The 21,772-nt window shown below is 41.5% G+C and overlaps 1 pseudogene; it reads right to left on the bottom strand.

Moving 5' to 3' along the window:
* Positions 1-21,772, bottom strand: part of LOC138297229 (calpain-8-like) — a 186,947-nt pseudogene that overhangs the window by 34,153 nt on the left and 131,022 nt on the right.

Genomic DNA, 21,772 nt, shown 5'->3' with positions numbered 1-21,772 from the left:
CTGTGCCCCTCATCTCCCGGAGGCGCTCTGCCACCCTCTCCTTGGCCCTGGAGCGCAGGTCGTACCATCTCTTTTTCAGCTCTTCAATGCTCCTGTGGCTCACCTCAATTGCATTTACCTTCTCCTGGATGTCCGTCCAAATCCTAATTTTGTCAGTCTCTGGCACACTGAGGGCAGCCCTTCCAAATAGCCCTTCCAAATAGCAGGTCATGGTGCTGGCAGCATTCATCTGTCAGCACCTCCAGTTCCTTCTCTGAAAATTTAAGTTTCCTCTTCCTGCCAGAGTCCTCCATTCTTGCTGCTGTTCCTCCTGGTGGTTGTTCAGCAGTTGGAAATGGGTGTGGTCCTCCCTCCTCCCAGGTGTATTTGTAAACTTCCTGGCTGTGATGTCATCAGCAAGAGCCAGGAAGTGTTTTCCAGACTGTTCTGCTGCACCTGCATGCAATTTGCAGCACAGTCGCAATTTGCGACACCCACTCGCAAATTGCGTGTTAGTTTTTAGCGAGGTCGCAAACAGCGACCTCGCAAACAGCGGACTCGCAATCTGCGGTGCGACTTCAGTTGTGAGTCGCAAAATGAAGTTGCCTTTTCTTGTTGGATGCCTGTTTGCGATTTGGAAATTGCGAGTCGCAACCTGTGTCATCATATCAAGGTCACAGGGTGGATGGATTCACTTACCCTACTCCTAGCAAATTGATGAATGTCAATTCTTGATTCTCATTAAAGGCGGGATGCTATTTGCCTGTATGACTCCCGGTGGCTTGGCTGGTTGAGACAAGAACTTATCTTCAGGTTACAGCAGAGAGTACTTTCAAAGATGAAACAAGAGTAAGCGCAAGCACTCACTGCCTAAGAGGAGAGTCTTCTGTGATGTGACACTTATAGCTTGCCTGCCATATGTGATGCCAGCTAGAAGGCATGGGTGTGTTGTGCTGTTCTTATGCAATGTTAGTGTAAGCCATTTGGTGCTTACCTCTTAAGGTTTGGCTTTGACTACATCCCCAATTTCCCTGAAAGACAAAATAAAAATAAAATATAATTATATTTTAAGGAAGGTTACACTATTTCTATTGAAAATAATGAGCATTTCAGATAAAGACTCAAAACTATGAATTTATTCTGAGGCTCTTTAGTTGTCCTTGTGGTTCTCAAGTGATTTCTAGTCCAGTACAACTGTTCTCACCTGCTTTACTGCTATTGCTGTGCCTCGTCTGTGGTCCCTGCTGTTGTGGGCCTACTATTTGTCATGGCTGCCAGCAGCAGAATAACCATTGCTAGAAGTGTAATATGGCTGCCAGCAGGGGATTTACAGTTGTGAAAAGTTCATAATGGCTACAAGCAGCGGATTAACAGTTGTGAAAAGTTTATCATGGCTGCCAGCAGCGGATTAACCATTGGCCAGACAGAGAGTTGGCTTGCATTGTGTCATCCCTGCTTCAATCAGGCACATAGGCCTCATTCTGACCATACAAAGTAAAGTGATGTGCATGTTTCATTGCAGTGACTTGGCCAGGCTCCACACGCTCTGCCCCCTGTAACTTCAGCAGGGCCCAAAGATCTACGCACATGTCAGTGCTCCCTGCCTCCTTCACACTAAACACTTATGTTTGTTACTGGAGCTTTTACTGTGGAAGAGTACGCTATTGCTTTCAGGGACCAATTTTGTGTAATCGTGTACAGATAGCTTGCGACATCCAGATAGTTAGCACACTATCATCCTACTGCACTGCACTATGCGGGTACACTGAGCACCCATAGCTAAGGCGCAATGCTCCAATGCCATCTTCTTTTTACTATACAAACCTTCATTGAGATGAGAAGCACAGAGCACCAGCAGATCAACAGCATTTTGGGATAATAGAAGGACTGCCAGGTATGGGACTAGGACTCCGGAGAGGGTGCAGCTGCAGCCCAGGTTAAAAATCCATATAATTTCTCCTTTCACATGTTCCACTGTGAGGCAGCCATTTGTGTTCACCGGTGAATGTGGAAAGAAGATACTGCAAAATAGTAGACGTGATGCACAACTAACTTCGAGCTATATTTTTAATTTGTTAAAAAGACACTGTTCTATTCTGCTTAGGGAGCACCAGGGTTGACAGGTGAAGGAGTAGTGGCGTACAAAGCCCCCCACAGCCCCTGCGATGCGGGGGGCCTGAGCTCCAGGGGGCCCCATCAGCACATCACCTAGCCTGAGTGAGTCGGGAGGGGGGGCCTCTATTTTCTTAGCAGGGGGGCCTCCAGTTTCGATACACCACTGGGAAGGACGAAGTGTGGGTGAACACATGCATCAAAGCAGAACTAGGTCAGTAACAGACCAGTGGCTTGAAAGGAGCAGGGAACTGCTTTTTTGGCATAAAGGCAGGTCCACTGCTAGGGAAATTATGAGGCCAATTCACAAAATCATTTAAGAGTATGGGAAGGGGTTCTACAGGACCCCTCTATGTACTCTTGCATGCCTTTGTGAATCGCCCCCAAAACCACCAACTTCCTATTAGTGAAAGTACAACGAGGCCACAGTCCATTCTCTTTGTACTAACTATATATGGATGTTCCCTGAGTATTTCCATTTTATTCCTGCTTTAGATGTTTTGGGGCCCATTCACAAAGGCATATAAGAGCACGTAAAAGAATACTATAGGCATACTACTTTATGTCCTACAAAATGCCCTTTTGTATATACAGCGGTAATCAAATTTAGGATCACTGGTGACAAAATATCCCAATCATGTTGTTGAAGTAAAGCTGTTGTTGTCATCACAATAAACAGCCCAAATGAATAATTGGTTTTAAACTATCTTTACGTCACATATACATGTTGTGAGTTATTTTAGACACATATGAGCAGAATGATGGCTACCTCTGGCACATGTTTCACATATGACTTTCTGTTTGGTCTAAAATGTTAATCATGCCCAAATGATGAGAAACTCTTCCATCAATTAATGACGTCAGTATCAGGAGCGATTATGACAGGTCAAGAACAGTAGAGTCTGGTACCTGAGCAGGGGCCAGAATCTTGCACTCCAGCAGCACTGGGTGCTTTTGGGTGATAACCTAGATTGAAACCTTCTGCATGTGTTTGTGATGGCTTCACACAGTAGATGAAAGAGATGCACCTATGTGGTACTCTTCCAGGTCCTCAAAGGTGTACCCAATAGCAACCCGGTCCCATCAACGGTTCTACATGTGCTTTTGGTGGCAGCCTCTCTAAACTGGCAGAAAGCTAGCTTTAAAGAACTTCTTGAATCACAAACTTTACGCCAGCTTCTCTTTTCCAGCTGCTGGTCATGTCCTCATTGCTCCTAGAGCTGATTCAGTGTGCACTGCTTATGTGTGTTAAGTACCTAAACAAATTATGCAAACGATATTCCACTATAAACCCATTATTCATTCAGTATACATCATAGGTATAACTGCCTAGCAAATTGAATAGATGACAAAATACATAGGAACTGAGATGAGAGTCTCAAAGGATGCATTTTTTAGAGATAGCTACTAAACTGAGTGGTGCATCTGCTCCTAGATGCCACTCACAACTTACATTGCTTTGGCCTTCTTCTCCGTGAAGACTCGTAAACAGAAATCTCCATCTTTAAAGGGCTCAAAAGTGGATGGCACAATGAGGTAATGCCCCACAGGCAGCTTGAGGCGCTTGGAGACCTCACGCAGGTTGATGTGGGGTTCGAACTGTGCCACCGCCTGATTTGTCTTGAAGAAGTCGTGGTTTAAATGGCCCTCTGTGTGATTTTCAAGCTGTTTTAGGGGACAGAAAGAACAAATATACATCCTTCACAAAGCATAATATTTCAAATAAATGCAGTTAGAGTATTTAGTCACAGAGTTCCAGTGAGAAATGAATAAAGCTATTACAATCGCCCAAAACAAAAATGTCAGTGATTAGACCTATCCTGGATGTTGTGCTAATTCACTGCAACATTATACCCATCTATCTGTCCTTTCATCCATTTACTCTTTCATTCTTCTCTGCCTGTGTATTCTTCCATCCTTCCATCTATTCACAACTTCATCATTTTACCCTACCATAGTTTCACCCTTCCATTCAACCTTGCACCTTTTTCTCTTCTTTCTTTTGATGTTTCTTTTTTTTTGTGTGACTGTGATTCTTTTTTCAGTCTGTTCTCTAACTTGCACTGGTAAAATATACTTCAAAGTCAGTTGAGTTTTCTATGAAGCATGCCACATACATAAACCTGACTAATTCCGACATGATTCACAACTCTTGTAGTACCCCTTGTTCACCCATGAATTTCTGGAGTAAGCAAGAAGTACTCCTGATTTCCTCCTGGCTTACTCTTGGGAGCCTATCCACTAACTGCATTTTGTAATACGTTTAATAGTACTGCAGTAGTACTATTCATGTACTACAAAATGCTATTCACAAACCCATATGCGGAGGTCTCCGCCTTGCCAGTCTTTTCTCTTCACCTTTTATGTGAAGAGATCCTCGCCTTGACAACAGAGATCTCTTCACACGTATTCCCCGTTTTAGTAGTAAATGTGAGAGGGACAGGGGGAGTGGCTGAAAAATTGAAAACACTTACCACTAAATGGGAGGGGCTTAAGGAGGAGTAAGGAGACATTAAGGGAGGGCTAAGGAGGGGTTTACAGAGAGACATGCATAAATGCAAAAGAGTTAGCCCATTCCTATTCACAACCTGTACTTCTAAAGTTACTACAGCCAACACTGACCCAAAATAGTAGTAAATAGACTTTAGCGCTGCACTGGAGTATGTCCAGCAACAGATATGGCCAACCACTGGCACTCCAACACATTCCCAAATTATTTTGACTTATTAAAAATGTAAAAAATATAATTAAATTTGAAAAATGTATTTATACATACATAATGATTATAATTGTATTATAAAATATTTTAATGACCTTTTTCACTTTAAAAATAAATGCAGCTTAATTTTAAAAATAATGATATGAATTTAAATGAATTCTATACTTTTTTGTAATAATTTACCATGTAATAATAAATGTTAAAATTGTACTTTTGCCGTTTTTGAACTAAAATCGTTTTAGAAAATGTATTTAATTTATTATGTTAAAATTAATTGAAGATGTCATTTAAAATTAAGCTAAAGAAGCTGTCTCTTTTTTATTCTGTTCCGCTTTAAAATAAATATATACAAACAATTAACATTAATATATAACATGGATATAATTGTAGTAATTGTTTCAAGTTTAATAAACTTTTTAACTTTTAACTTTTTTCCTATACTTTAAAGATGGGAGATCTCCCGTAATTGAGGCTCCAGAAGTGAGGCATGTAAGTGTACACTTTGTTGTAAATTTTCATCAATAAATGTTGAATAGCCAAAAGTAGTAAATTTTGTATAAAGTAGAGGGGTAAATTTACACGTGTAGATTTACTCATGTGTAAGCTTACCTTTGTGAATAGGTCCCTTGGAAATTAAGAGTACTGCAACAGTAACTTACAGCAAAATCTTACAAGCTCCCTAGCCTCTAAAAGGAATGTGTTCAATGGCACCATGAAGGAGCACCTTCTCTTGAATGGAAAATACTCACAAAGAACACCCAACTCATCAATAGGTTTTTTCTGCTTATGGACCAAATCAGATTTGCTTATTCGCTGGTATTGTTCCGGAAAAGCATCAAACCCACCTCTCACAATCTTCCTAAAATCACAGACTGCATTCTGTCCACCCAGTCTTACCAAACTGTGATGCTGTGTTTATGATCCTTGCTGTATTTTGTCTCTTGCTTATTGTCATCAATTCACAATGTAAACACATCTGCAAGTCTCAGTATACTCACCCGTTGACTAAATATCCTGGTGCTACCTCCAGTGCTACCCTGCTTTTTGGAGCAAAGATTACGCTTTTAAAATACTTCCAATAAAGTCAAATAAAACTAAGAACAGGACTTCATCCTCAAAGCAGTAGGTGTTAAATTTAAAGATGACAAGAACGCATTTTATCTAGTCTTTGATTCCTTTAAAGTGTGTCAAAGACTTTACTGGTCTCTTATCCAAATAGATGAGGTCATATTTGCAGGGTCATTCGGAGAACACCCTGCTGTGTCCCTCTGATGTCACTGAACGCATTTAACCATGTCAATTTTGCATACACCAAAAATCAACAGTGATTCGAATTTAAAATATGTTTAGTATACAGGTTATCACTTCACACACCTGAATCATGGAGGCGGTGGTAAAGAAGTCCATAGTAAAGTAGGCCATGGGTCAGGAGGGTAAAATTGCTTTGTGACTAGCTGCTTTATTGGATGTCGACAAACAGGGTGTCACCAAACAAACAAACAAAGAGTATGATTGGCCTGGTGTGTAGCCATTTTAGTTATAGCTCCATGCACGTTTTGTTTTTACACTAGGCTGCTGTACACTTTAACCTAGATATATTTTATTCAGCTTCGTCTTATTATTGTTACAATAACCATTTTTACGGTCTTGTTTTATTTTCCGTTTATCTAACTGTTTTTGCCTAGGCCAGCACACTGTTCTCAAACAAGACATTTTTGATCACTCTGTGCTTCTTCCAAGGCTACAGCACGGTACATTGCCGGTGAACGTGGTAGTAGTTTAGTCTCCAACATTCGTAGAAAATACACATCCTTACATAGGGAGACTTTCTCAGAACATCAGTTGTGTTGTTATAAAAACACTTCCTTGTCCCTTACACTTTAGAGGGAGATTCCTGCCAGTGAACCACGACTGTATGCTGATTGCTGAATGCTTCGCTACAGATGCTAACGCAGACCGCAGGCCTTTGCTCAGGTCTGGGGGATGATGTCTTCCCAGGGGAACCTGAAGGGCAGAATTAGAGCTTAACATGCTGTGCTCGATCATAACCTAGGTAGGAATTAGTCCATCGATTATAGTGACAATATGATAGCGTTGCTTTTATGCTTCACTCTTCTCAACACAATTTTAACACTGTCATGTTGTGTCGTCCTGGTTATTGCAGCTCACGCTTTGCTATCTAAGATACAGTTGTTTTTTTAAACACATTATTGAAACATATACTACTTCTGTTTGTCATTTTTATATGGGACTGGATTGTAAATGAGACAAACGGATGAGACCTGAGTGACCACGACTTCCCTGAGAAGTCAAGTATGTCATGCGCTCGGCTGCCCAGTCATCACTATCCTTGGGTAGAGATGAGGCACTGCTAGTTGGCCGAAGCAAAACCCGGATTGGAGCGTCAGGTGTCACCCGCAGTGGGTAAGACGTAGTCTCCCACACCACGGGCGATTCTGCCGCTCAAAATCCAGTAGTCTCATTAGAATAATAAGAGCCTACGCGACAGGCTTAGCAAGCCTCTAATGACCAATAGGTGCCTTCACAGTTAGTGATTCTTCAGTGCTCTTAGGTGCTCCTGATTTGGAAGTCTCCCACCTCTCTACATGTTGCTCATAACCCTGACCTGTACACTTAATGTCTCACTACCCCTTTCTCAGTAGTCACAGCTATTGCTGCCTGTACACATGTCTACTTCTGCTGGAGAACTAACAAACATGTATGTTTCATTGCTGTATCCTTGTGGCTGTGTCACTGATGGAATACTCTCAAAGGAGAGTTAAAAATGCTCTTGTTTTTGGTTTATGTCTCTATGCATGTATCGACCTAATGATATGGGTCAGACTCTACTAACAGATTCTGTTTGGAAGTTTCACAGTCCAGTACATCAACTGATTGACAGCATCTGTTAGCTCACGTGAACCACCTTTACCTTTGAGTAATTCTAGTAATCTGGTGTAATGGGCACAGTTTTTAGAGATTTTGCACTGTTCTACTGAAATATCAAAGTTACATTGGCTCTTCTCATCAGCACGTGTTCAGCCCCCCACCGTTTAAATTTAGCATCTCATTCACAGGCAAAAGGTGCACAATAGTTTTACATTCCCAACTTCATGGACTTGTTGTACCTGTCTAATCAGGTGAAGTTGCTTAGTCTCTAGTTATATCACAAACACAAGAGCTGCTGCGAGGTGGTTTGTGCCTTTGTACAGGAGTGCAATAAAATCATCCATACATACATTTAATATACCAAAGAGATTAAGCTGGAGGAATAGACAGTAAGACAGGTTTAGTTTAACATAAAAACACCAACTAGCAGTTGTTTTTTACAGCTCCTGAGAAACAACTGTGCTCACAACCAAAGACTGTCTGGGTTCCTCTGGCAGCTGACTATTTTGCATCAGACAGGACATACCTCTTTTAGGATGTGTAAGAGAAAAAATAGCACTGTAAAAATGTTAAGAATTTTACCCAAATTAATATTCTTTTGACATTAGCATGATGTGCAATTTTTAAATGAAACAGGGGATGAATAACTTAGACTAGTTCCTCATGCATAGGCCTCGTTGCTGAGCCAGAGGGAATCACATTTCTAGCATGTGGTGTTGGATTTCTAGCAGGCAACCATTTTTCTCACTGTCAAAGTCTGAGGCTCAAAAGAATAACCACTTCTATCTGTCTATTACTGTAAACAGAGCCCTCAACCTTTCCTTGAAGTGTTTCTGGATACTTTACTAAATTAGTCTAAACTAAACCTACTAACGAGTGAAAAGCAAGGTTTATTACATGGGATAAAGTAGCCCCTGCTGTACATTATAAGTATGTTGCAAGTCACAGAGGAGTTCTGTAACAATGTGGAGATTCGAGGCCGAAGGCTGAATTCCTTTATAATGCTATGAAACTCCATGGCAGAAGGTATTTTATTGCTTATAATACATGGTCACACCATTACTTTTCTCTCACAAACCACGTACATCCTTTAGGTCTTGCTCTTTCATGTTCCATGCAGACATGAAGAATAAAAGCAAACTTTTACAAAATTGAACGCACCAAAAAGCAGCTAGAGAGTTTTAAAAAAAATATTAGAATTAGTTTAATGTAAATCAGGTGAAAACAAGCTGTGTTTCACAATTTTGCAGAAACATGCAGAAATTCTGTCTTTCTGGTAATGAGCTATTCCCATGGAAAAGAGCAAAAGATGTTGCAATAACCATCTCTTTTATATTCATCACTTTACATTTTTAGAACACCAGTTCCAATCTACTTTGTCTAAACTGCAGCTGTAATAATTGTCTGCGACCGCCCTTTCACCTAAATGTTGGCACTTACAGTAACCATTGTGGCAACAGACCTCAACTGTAATAAATTATTACAGCTGAGCAGCTATGCCATTTCTTTATTACAGGTGACTAGAGGTGTCACAACTTCAATGTAATAAGGATATTAGAGACAGGCTTCTATAAATGGACTGCATGCTCCCATGCATTATAAAGTTATTCTCAACATGCGTGGGATTCACTGGCATTGTCCTTCAATTGTCCGTCTATCTATCCAGTCATTCACATTACCCCCATAATAATGCATCCCACTCATATCCGATAACAGTGCCTGCCAGAGTTCCTCAAAGCTTCCTTTCCCCCTGTATTCTTGATTCAGTACGTCGATCACCTCAAAGTCCTGCTCGCCAACTACGAGATCAAGATTAATCTGGATGCTAATGATTCTCATAAAATATATTCAGACCAACTTAGATACTACCTAGCTGTCATCCAGACCTGGATGTCAAACACCTAACCTAAAGTTACACCCTTTCAAGACAAGTCATTCTCAATATTACATAAGTATCTCGTGGTTAAAATATTGACCTGCAGGAATATCACATCCACTATATCATCAAGGTAAGCTGATGATGAGGTCAGGTCAGTAAATTTAATCTCAACTATGAATACTGACCTTCACAATATACTGGTAGTCAAAATGTAGAAATACTAGATGTAATACGCTTATAGGTTGATATTTTGGCCATGATATAGTGGCATACAACCATCATGCTCTTCACCAAAGCCTGAAAACATACCAAAGTTCAATTCTCTCTGAATAACTTAGCAGCAGATGTATTCTCCTACTGAGTCAGTCCAAACACAGTTTCCGTTGGCTTCATCATGGACTTGAACCTATCCTTCAATGCTGACATTGCTATGAAAACACAGGTTGCCTGGTATCGACCACCATATGATCAAAATCTACCTCCATGTAACATACTTCAGAACCACCATACGCATCTTGGTCTTCTCACATTTAGGCAGCACAACACTCGTCTCACAGAACTTTGAAATTGGCTGCTGCATGCCACATCAAAGAGCTCAAGAAATCTCACCACACACTGCCCACCCTGAATGACTTGCCCATGGCTCCACTTGAAGCCAGTGTCATTCTCAAGACCCACACCATCATATTTAAAGCCACGACGTCATATTTAAAGCAGTAACAAACAGTACACCATTCCAAGCAGAAAATTAATATCTATGGGAATTAGTTCCTCCAAAAAATCAAGGAAAACAAAAAAATGATGACCCACATCTGGGCATACCCATCACACATAAGGTGTTGCACTGAGGAAAGCAAAAAGGTGAGGGGTGGAATGCTTGATTTAATATCAGCCACTGGTAATTACTCTGTGCTACATACCAGTCCATCATTTTGTCGTCCACCATGCTACCTCAGACTTCAACATCAGTCTTCATTGTGCTCCAATCATACTCCATCACAAACAGCACAGTCTGGTTTCCTCTGCACAAGGGACACCTGACCGGTTTGGGACTATTGGGACTTTGCCAAAAGGGTGCAGCTTGAGTCCTGTGGCACAGTGAGCAGAGGATCCACATTTGGGCTATACTTGTTGCACTTTGGGCTCTCAGGAAAACAAAAAAGTGATGGATGGAATGCTTGAATTAATCTCTGGTAATTACTTGAGGCGACATTCAGTCCATCATTTTTTACAACCATGCCACTTTAGGCAGGGACCAGTTATATGCAAGTCATCCTTGGCCTTCTTTATTAGGAACATTCAGCCAGAGCTGCAAGGTCTTGTCCCATCTGAATGGGAAACACAGGCAGCCCCTTACCGGTGTTCTTCTCTGAGGGGGCCTGGCCTGGCAGCATGGGCTGGACTGTTTCTTCAGTAGCAGGACCAAGACTGACATGCCAATGGCAGGACTCTGCATAGAGTGGCATAGGAGGGAAATGTATGGACTGAAATGCAGCCCCAAACAATTACCAGTGACTGAGATTGAGTCAAGCGTTCCATCCATCACTTGCTGTTTGTTGCTGTGCACGCCCTAAATGCAAAGTGTATGCTCAGACATGGTTCCCATGTTCACTGTGCCACAGGACTCAAGCTATACCTTACTGACGAAGCCTATGTAGTGCAAAACTGGTCTCAGGTTCCTCGTGTTCCCATCAAATGGGACCTAGCCTGGCAGATCTGACTGCATTGATCATATTAGAGCAGAACTCTGTCTAGAGCAGCAAGTATTTGTCCATCATTTGTTGCTTGTTGCAGATCGCAAAAGTGAAGAACAGCACCAGATTAGGGATGAAGAAATGTAAAAAATAAAAAAAGACAAAGTACAAGCCTTCCCATTGGGGCAGCATAATTGTGTGCACTCCCCTTCTATTGCAACACATATACAAATGTGCATTTTACTAATCATTTGCAGTAAGTGGCTGTATAATACTTTTAATGAGAACCACTAGCAGAATTGTAATAGATATATTCACCATTAAGACAATGTATGCTTCTTCAAGATTGTGTTTGACATAATCATGTATGCTAACTGTATTCATTTTGGACCAGTTAAAACTAGAGCTGGACCTGTAAAAATTAGAGTTGGCCTAATTTGTAACCAGGCCTTAGTGCACACATAATGTTTCATAAAGTATTGCAAGTGTTTTATTTGTTTCTTTCTTTGCAGTTGTCTGTTAACTGTTCATGGTATTAGAGTAACAGACTACTGAACTTCAGATTAACTTTTGGCCTTGTACGTGGAGCCTGAGACGGTGGAAGATGGCATCGTGTACCAGGCGGGCTAGACTGATTTTTTATCGAAGGTTGTTCACAGGATTATTTCTTTGATGGAAGCCAGAAAAATAGGGAGTCTACCTACTCCCCGAAAAAAGTATCTTTTGATTGGTTTGTTCTGTGGCAGATGATAATGAGGAGGACTCTGCCTATTTCTCCTGCTCAGACTGTAAAGCTTCTTCCTTCCCAGTTCTTGCACGCTGGTGCATCAGTGGGTGCTGCTGCATTGTACTCAGCTAGAACCTGGCCATATAAATACCTGCTCCAACCCACCCACCTCCTCCTCTAGGCTTTCGATGAAGTAGCGTGACTGCTGCAGCATTTGATGACCTCATTGTAAAAAGAACCAGAGAATGAAAGAAGGAAAAGCAAATCCATGAACTAACTTTCAGTGTTTTGTAAAAGTGTGTTCCTAGGTCTATTTGGATATAGAAAATACAGTGATACCAGCTCGCTTTTTGTTCTAAATATAATTCTGAAGACACATTGTTAGTGGCTGTAGAGCAGCCATTTGGGTAATGCGAAGACATCAGTTCCAAGTCTTCCTTTTACACAACCGTCTATTTGCTGATGTTCCAGGCATAATACTTAACATATTTCTTTTCCTGAGGCAATGAACAGTATGAGATGCTGAGGAAAACATAAATTTGATCAGTGTAATGCTTGCAAAGGTTTAAGCCACTGGCAAACTCAGAGCCGCCTTCTAGTCTATTTTTTTACCCACTATTAGGACCAGCTACGCACAAACCGGGCTTGGTCCTGCTCCAATAGGAAAAGCCCAGTGCAAATTGCCATGCCAACCCCATCTGAATGGGAGCATAAGCAACCACAACCAGGTTTCATGTTTCAACCTTGTAGGATCTCCTCAGAGACATAGCTTGAATCTTGTGAAATAGTCACATTTGGGCATACACAGAGGTGATGAGTGGGATGTTCCCAAAATTCTCAGTCAGTTTCATGCTGGGTATCTAAAAATCTGCAATTCATATCAGTGGAGTATATTGTGCCTCTGCTCCTGATACTCTTTTGAATTTTGCTTAACATCTATGCCCAAAATAGGGACAATTACCTTAGGAAAAAAATCTTAGTCTATCAAAGAGGTCTGCATTGTACTTAGCTCCAACTTTTACTGACACATGAAATTAAGGAGAGCCTGGGCAATCTCACCATTAGCCACAATTCTAGAGCAGCTGCACATGAATGGAGAGTTTTCCAATCCTGTAAGAAGCACCCTGCTCTGCCCCAGAAGTGTTTGCTTTGTTCTACATGCAGAAAGAGGTGACCATCTACCTTTTCACTAGATGACAGGAAGGATATTTATTTATTTATGCAGTTTCTAAAAGCATCTGCCAGGCCCTTATTACGAGCCAGAGTTGTGCACTATATGGCAAACTTTAAAAGAAAATGTATGATTAAGAGTCAAAAGTCGATAGAAAGTTGGTGCGTCTCAGGTTAAAGTATTCTCATACAAGATATACTAATAATAGTGATTTGAGCAATTAAGGGTCACTGTAGGTAAGTCAAACTGGTGTATCATGGCGATCATGGGCACTTATGCTTGCAAAGAAAATGGACCCATCTGGGTTTGGTTTGGCTACTAAAACTTAACCATAAATGAGGTGCAGTGGTCCACACATCCTTGTACTCTGGGTACTCTGGGTCCATTGCACATGCTGGACTAATGATAGCTAAATCAAGGTGGAAATAGACAAAAGTACATGCAGGATAAAGTAATACCATTATTTTCAAAAGAGCCTCACTAATGGACCATCCTCCATAATGTGATGAACCCACTCTTGGATTGTGCAACATCATATTGGAAACCTCCTTGAGTTGCCCAAAAAAGCTGTATTCTGAACGTAGTTTATCCTCAAGCCACAGAAAACAGGCGCAACAGAATGGGCTTCCTAAGGACTGAACTTCAACACAAACTTCACAAACTCAACAGCTAACCTGAAAATAATTAAACTGTACTCACCTGATACAACGCGTAGCCAATAGCGAGGACATCTTTTCCAATCTTCCTATGCTTCCTGCGGTTCTTCTGCATTAGGCCCACCACGACAGTGCAGCATGGCTCGTGGCTGCCCCCCTCATGGTCATCGTCTGGCTTATCTAGTTTAATCTTAAACTGTGGGTTGGTCCAGTATGTAGCTGAAAAACAGAAGTATTTACAAAGATATTCTCATAATATTAACAGCAGCAGCTACACTCACCATTGGAGGAATAGAGGATTTGCTTGTGGTAATGGAAAGAGGGGTTGTGCAGCGTACGTTTTATTATATCCTCTTGTCACCACTCTGGTGGCTCTTGAAAGCTGTCATGTGTTTCTCACTGACTGGTAAAGAACCCTGTACTTCCATCTAAATGCTCTATATATGGAGTTGACTGTATTAATTGTGGTGTGATGAAATAAATGTTTCAAGATATATGCAATCAGTTATTTCTGTAGCACCTGTATGTATGTATGTGTGTATGTATGTATGTATGTATATATGTGGTATTTGTATAGTGTGAACATAGTCCAAAGTAGCAGAGCACTGTACAGGGCCCCTCAATTGATTTTTGAAGGTATAAAGTAAACTTCTCATTTAGTTGGGCTTCTCCTTCTATGACCTGATTGGAATCATCATGGTTCATTTAATCTAAAAGCCCTATGTGAAAAATAAGTTATCTCTTTGTTAATATTTCGGTTCACATTTTTAAACAAAAATGAATAACAGGAGAGTTCTTGCTTTCCTAATTAGTAAATGCTACAAATTACATGTTGTGTTTCAGAAATGCATGCTGTGGCATGTAGAGAAGAGTTACAACCCATAACCCACCCCCTTGGTGGCTCTTTAATATAATTGTGGATGTCCAGTCTATCATGTCTAATTGCAGTCTCTGACCGCCATTTACCTGGATGGATTTGGCATCCCCCAGCCGTGGTTCCCCGTCGCCAGCTTCCATTAAATATAGTTGTGCTCCACTTGTGGAGCTTGTTGCTGGTGAAAATGTCAGGAGTCAGGTTACAGATCTCCAGCCGGTTGTACTCCTGCAAGAAATCTGTGTAGGCCATCCTGTGAACAACCAAAAACAAGGTGCATTAATCTTCCAGATAAAGGAGCTCTGCTCCACATCCAGAACTCTGTGGATCAGCTACGCTAGTTGTACATTTAAATGCAAGTTCACTATTGACACTATGTAGGAACAGGAAAATCACACTGATGTGTAGAGTTGCTAAGCTTTTCTTTGAACCTTTCATCAGATGTTTTTTAGACCATTGTTAGGAAAGGGTATATGGGTAATTCTTAAAGATTTAGGTTACTGCACTTGGGGCCCGATGTTCCATGAGAAAGGGAAAAAAGTGGTTGAAAATTGTGCATTGACTTTTTGCAACATATCTTTGACTTAGGGAGAGAATCCATGTAGTAATAGGTCGCAGTACAAAATTTCCAGTTGCAGAGTGTCGCTGAACAACCTGTCTAATCAATATTAATTAGGTAGGTCGTTATTTGTGAACCCTTGTGACAGGCTACAAACAAAGGACCTGTGTTTGCATCCTCAAATGAGAAACTTTCTTTTTAAAGCAACTCATGACTGTTAAATGAAAAGAAGCTGCTTTTAAAATGGAAATGTCCCCTATTTGACAATACACTGGGAGGAGCAGGTATCTGTCTTCTGGACCACTGCCTGCTCCACTTGAGGTCATCTGATAAGATTCACAAAAGGAAGGTTGTCTCTAAGGGACTACTTCCCCTTTGTGAATCAGTTACTTCTAACTTTGAGGTGTTGGTGATACACTGATACATACTAATGTGATTTGCGATTAGGAGGGGACACCACTTTCATGATTAATTGTAATTCGGAATTAATTTTGCAAGTTCGAAAGGCTTTACCAATGTCCAAAATGGGCTTAGTAAATAGAAAAAAAAAGAAAATATTGCTGTCACAAGCCTAGTGATTTTCCCAAATGCAGGGTTTACGATTTAATGCCAGATCCCTCCCCAAACATAAATTTGAAATCAGTGAACTCATTTCCACCTTTAATATAGACTGTCTTTTCTTAACAGAAACTTGGGCAAGGCCAGACTCGGATCCTGACTTCATTGAGGCAGCTCCCATTGGCTTCTCCTTTTACAGGGTAGACAGGAACACGGGCAGAGGAGGAGGCCTGGCTATCATCTGCAGGTCTGATCTCACCTGCACTTGGCATAGCGCAAGTTACTCGTCAGAGGTCTGTGAAACCATGTTTTTCAAGCTTCTTTATGGCAACTCCTTGGTCTCTGAGGGCCTGCTAATTTATCGCCCCCCTGGCCCCCTCACTAAGTTCCTCTCTACATGGACCTTCCAATTGGAACCCCTTATCATGGCCCCTAAAGCAATTATTTTAGGAGATTTTAACATTCATTTTGATGATACGAGCAACCCATTGGTCATTGAATTTCTCAACCTTTTGGGGGCTTTGGATTGGGTCCTAAAGGATGGGTTGGCCACTCACAGAGCTGGCCATACCCTAGATGGGATTTTCACCCGTCCCGAGGAGGAACTAAATCTCTCAACGACCCCGTTAGAGTGGACTGACCACTCGCTCCTGACATTTAAATTTTTGGTTAGGCAGCTACCTCCGACACCTATTCCCCCGAAAAAACTACTAAGACCCTGGAAAAATATTAAGGCAGAACCCTTGGAAACGGCACTTATACAGAGCTGGAACGATCCGAAGGCACTTACTCTGCCCTCGCTTGCCAGGTTCAATCAGGGCATCGCGCTGGCAATGGACTCATTAGTGCCAGCGAGGGTTTCTGCTCCACGCACTAGGAAAAAACGCAGTCAACCGTGGTTCTCTTGGAACCTCAAAATTTTACAGAGGATTTACCGACAGAAGGAGCACTGTTGGAAACTGAACCCTAGCGAAAATGAGAGAGTGGATTTAAAATTTGCCCTAAACACTTACAAAGAAGCCTGTTTGGCAGCCAAATCGGATTTTTTCACACTTAAAATTAGGGAGGCAGCTAACTCCTCTAGAGAGCTATTTAGGACCATTAATGCTCTCACTACTCCCTTAGGCACTCCTAAAGTAGAGAACTCCCAAGATTTCTGTAATAAAATCGCTAATTTTTTTTAATGTAAAATTCTTAACATTTACTCTAGTTTCATCTCGGATAAGGAACAAGTGATTTCTCCTCCCTGGACAGCTATGCCTCCGCTCCCTGAGGTGGCACCTAATGGGACTTTAGATAAGCCTCATCTACTTTTTAGGTTTAAAATGCCATCTCAAAAGACCATTTGCAAGCTGCTTTTGGAGTGCAAATCAGGCTCTCCTTTGGATCCCTGTCCCCCCGCCATCCTTCATTTAGTACCGGAGCTGGCGGCATCTATGCTGGCGCCCATTTTTCAGGAGGTCCTTACGACTGGTTTATATCCTAAGGCATGGAAAGAAACCATTATTATTCCCTTAAAAAAGAAGGAAACGGGTAAACCTGATGATCTGACTAACTTACGCCCAATAGCCCTGCTCCCCTATGCGGCCTAAATTCTGGAAAAATTTATCAATAAATAACTGGTTGATTTCCTGTTAGTCTCAGGAGGCCTAGACAGCTCGCAACATGGCTTTCGGAAATCCCATAGCACTGAATCAGCTCTCATTGCATCTTCCGATACTATACGCAGGCTGGTTGATGAAGGGCAGGGGGTCTTATTTTTTTTTATTAGATCTATCAGCAGCATTCAACACTATTGCCCCACACATCCTGATAGAACGTTTACATCAGGCAGGCATTAGAGATCAAGCTCTCAAGCTGATTGAATCCTTTCTATCAGATAGATGGGCCTCTGTCAGCAGTGGTAATTTCAGATCCCCTGCCTACCTCCTGCCGTGCGGGGTCCCTCAGGGCTCCTCTCTCAGCCCAACACTATTTAACGTGTACGTGGCACCGCTGGCAGAACTAATCCGCTCCTTCGGCTTTATCCCAACTTCCTATGAAGATGATACTCAGATTATCATCCCGATAAACAAAGACTTGGAGGAAGTGGCGACTCGCTTTAATGCTTGCATGACAGCGGTGAACAGCTGGATGAAGGCCAATTGGCTAAAATTGAACTGTGAAAAAACGGAGATTCTGTGCTTTGGGATCAAGAGGGAACACTGGTCCTCCATTTGGTGGCCCAAAGAGTGCGGCACTCTTCCTGTGCCAGGGTCCAACTCCAGGAACCTAGGTCTACTGTTCGACGATCAACTATCCTTTAAACCTCAGGTTAATCAGACAATCAAAACCTGCATGTGGACTTTGAAGAAACTAAAAAAAGTATTTCCTTTTATTCCACAGCCTTGTAGAATTACTGCCACTTTAGCTTTGGTCACTGCCAGACTGGACTACGGGAATGCGCTCCTGTTCAACCTGGATAAAGTATCACTGAATAAGCTGCAGTTGATGCAGAACACGGCTGCTAGGCTTCTATTGAAACTGCCCCGTGCTGCCTCAGCTAAGAAGTGCCTTAAAAATCTACATTGGCTTCCGGTGGTCCAACAGATTTTTTTCAAGTCCCTCTGCATTGCTCATAAGGCCGTCCATGGGATTGGACCTAAGGCACTAACCACTAAGCTGCAATGGTACAGACCCAAAAGGTTGTTGCGCTCTGTCACCGCCTATCAAATTCAAACTCTTCGTACCAAAAAGGCGAAGTGGGGCGACAGAGCGTTTACTATCGCAGCCGCCAAAATCTGGAACTCACTTCCACTGGAATTAAGGCAGGAACATAATTATCTGACATTTAGGAGACTGGTTAAGACCTGGCTCTTCCCGCGATAAGATTTAAAATCTCCCCTCTAGGGGACATAGCCTTACCCAGTTAGCGCTTCGATGCCCTTGGGCCGGAACGCGCTTTATAAATACTTAATACATACATACATACATTTCAACTTGGCTTTGTACATCTGGGTCTTTCATTAATCAAGTTACAACTATGTATTTTAATCAACTCGTTAGAGAGAAAACTCACAATTAGTAAACCGTGTTTTATGCTACAGTTGCGGACTCCATTAAAGATTACACTGTGGCCTGCATCCTTGTCTTGATCAGAGACAAATGTAGCTATTAAGGGTACTGTGTAATTTAAGATTGGCACAACTTATCAAGGTTTCCCAATAATACTTTACTGTGTAGAGCCAATTTGATCCAAGCCATAGAAAGAATTATTGCTTCTTTGAGCAAAAACAGGGCTAAAGGCATCATTCAAAGGTAGATGATATTGGAATACGCTCACCTCTGGATAAAAAGCTAAATCTAAATCTGAAGGAGAATTCATAGCAGAAATGTCTTCCTCGATGGAAATACAATGGTGGAGAAAATGACATGGATAATTTTTAGCAATTTATGTTGGTAGTGCTTATGTGAGCCAGCAGTGTGCCAGTATGGGCTGAAAGATTCTATGAGGAATATGACTGACCATTAATGTATGTATGATCTGTCCTTGATTATGTGAGCCAGCGAAATGCCAAGGGGCAGGTTCACAAAAGCATTTATTAATACCAGAAGTAATACTTCAGGAGTACTCATTACATACTCTTACATGCCTATATGAACCAGACCCAAAATGTCCAACTCCCTATTAGTAAAAGTGCAAAGAGGGCACAGTCATTTCCATTAGTAGTAACTCTGTATAAATATTCCCATTTTATTTCCATTTCAGATGTTTTTGGTCTAAATCACAAAGGAATGTAAGAGTACATAAAAGAGCAATACAATACTACTACTTTACTTTACTTTCGCCACCATTCCTTTGTGAATAGTCCGCTAAAAAAATAAAGCTGAATGTAAGCAATTGTATAATGAGAGAAAATTATCATCAGTGACACTATCAGAATGACGAAATATAAGCTATCAAATGGCCAGAAGCTTTACTGCCTCTATTCATTATTATATTACTTCTGTGTAGAGGTATTTAACAAAATGTAATGTAATCACATTTATATAGCACCGCCTGGGGGCCGAAGGATTTATTTCCAGACTGGTGATAAGTAGGTAAGCCTGCTTCCCCCTACCTCTATACCTACTGCTGCATTTTGATATTTTGCAATTTGTTGGCCAATAGTTATGCTGGACATTTGCAAGGGCATTTATAAACATAGAGGTTAGCTGAACTAAATGCCTCAGCAAGAAACCTCAGCATGTGTGATCTACGAAAGGCTGCAACCCTCTGATTTTTGGATAAAATAGTTTTTGGGATGTTTTACTTGCTGCTGCTTAATTTTCCTTGCAAACCTTTGAGTCCATGCAGGATTGTAATATTAACTATCATAATAACATTGGTACGTATGGCCTTTACACCTAATTCTTATGCTACAATGAATTATGTTGCAGTTAACCAATTCAATTAAACTTATCAATGTCAATGGTTTTATTAGAGGATCTATGATTGGGCCATAATTTGCAGGTAACAGGTAATTTGTTTTCAGTTGATACAATAACCTCATGAGCTAACTTACTGCTCGATATCTTCGTCTAACATAAGTCTGGATTGAGCTTTACCCAATAGTAAATGTAGGAAGGAACCTTTTGTTTTTTTCAGCGATATATGTGAGTTGGGTGATAAGACCTCTTACTGTGTTGCGAGTCAGCCAATTGACATTAATCTCATACCATGATTTTGGAAGAGTTGGTTTAGATCATTTTTGATATAGGCAAAATTCAGACAAATGTAGGAGATTTTAACCTAATATTAGGAATGGATTCCACAAGTACTTTAAGAAGTTATTGGAAAATAGTGGGGGTACGGAAGAGCTGTGTGGGACTTCACACAATGCATCTATGGATGTAGATACAAACTGCTCATAACCTTAAAAGAACAGAAAAGTTGAAAACTATGGAAATAGAGGCCTGTCATGTCCAGTTAAATGCACTATAAATGATAAATGTCACATGCTTTGGAAAATGATGTCATGGAATGGGATTCACTAACTCACGTCGGCCACACGTTGGTCCCTATTTTCTAAAGATCTGTATAAGCATTCATGCAACACAACACAACGCAAAAAAGTATCAATTTAATAACCATTTTAAAGGCCCATGTGCACAGGGGTAAATTGGATTGCATCGAGCTCCCGCACATGCAACCTTAAGTGAATAATGCACTTGGTGTGCCAGAATCCTGAGTGCAACAAGCCCATCCAGAATTTGGTTCCATATGCACTTGTAAAGCAGCAATTGATAGTGTATGCATGTGCAATGATCAGCCAGTGCACAGCTACACATTTGCACAAATCTCTTTTTGCTGTTAACTGGTCCTGTGCCGAAGACGTAACCATTACGTGATCGTCCTGGAACATGGGGAGCGCGCTCCACATGTGAGCCTCCCCCCAAGCCCCCCCGGGCTTCCCCTTCCACCCTGACCCCCCCTATTTGCCCCCCCCAGTGATGTCTGATGACTGACCTCATCAGAGGTCGCCTCCCATCGCGCTGGAAGCATGGCTTCCAGCGCGACCGAGGAGAAACAGATTTGTTTCTCCTCAGTACGGGGACAGGGGAGGTCAGGGAGGCATGAAAAGGGAAGAAAAGGCTTTTCCTTCCCTTTTCATGTCTCTCTGAGACTTCCTGCAGCACGATCGCGTAGCGATTGTGCTGCAGGAATGCCCACTAGACACCAGGGATTTTTATTTTATTTTACTTTTTTAAATTGGCATAAGGGAAGCGACCTCTTTGGCAAGGGTCGCTCCCCAAGGGGGCACATTTTTTTCTAAGGCCATTTATGACACCCCTGGGGGCAGATCGGCCTATATTAATTGGGGGGGCAGAAGCCATTAGACACCAGGGATGTTTTTTGTTAATTATATTTATAAGGGGAGCGACCCCTTAGGCAAGGGTCGCTCCCCAGGGGGCAATTTTCTTATTAGTCTTTTT

Source organism: Pleurodeles waltl, chromosome 5 (assembly GCF_031143425.1).
Source record: "Pleurodeles waltl isolate 20211129_DDA chromosome 5, aPleWal1.hap1.20221129, whole genome shotgun sequence".
NCBI classification, from domain to species: Eukaryota; Metazoa; Chordata; class Amphibia; order Caudata; family Salamandridae; genus Pleurodeles; species Pleurodeles waltl.
Note: the sequence above shows the minus strand (reverse complement) of the source record. Positions and strands in the feature narration are given on the sequence as shown.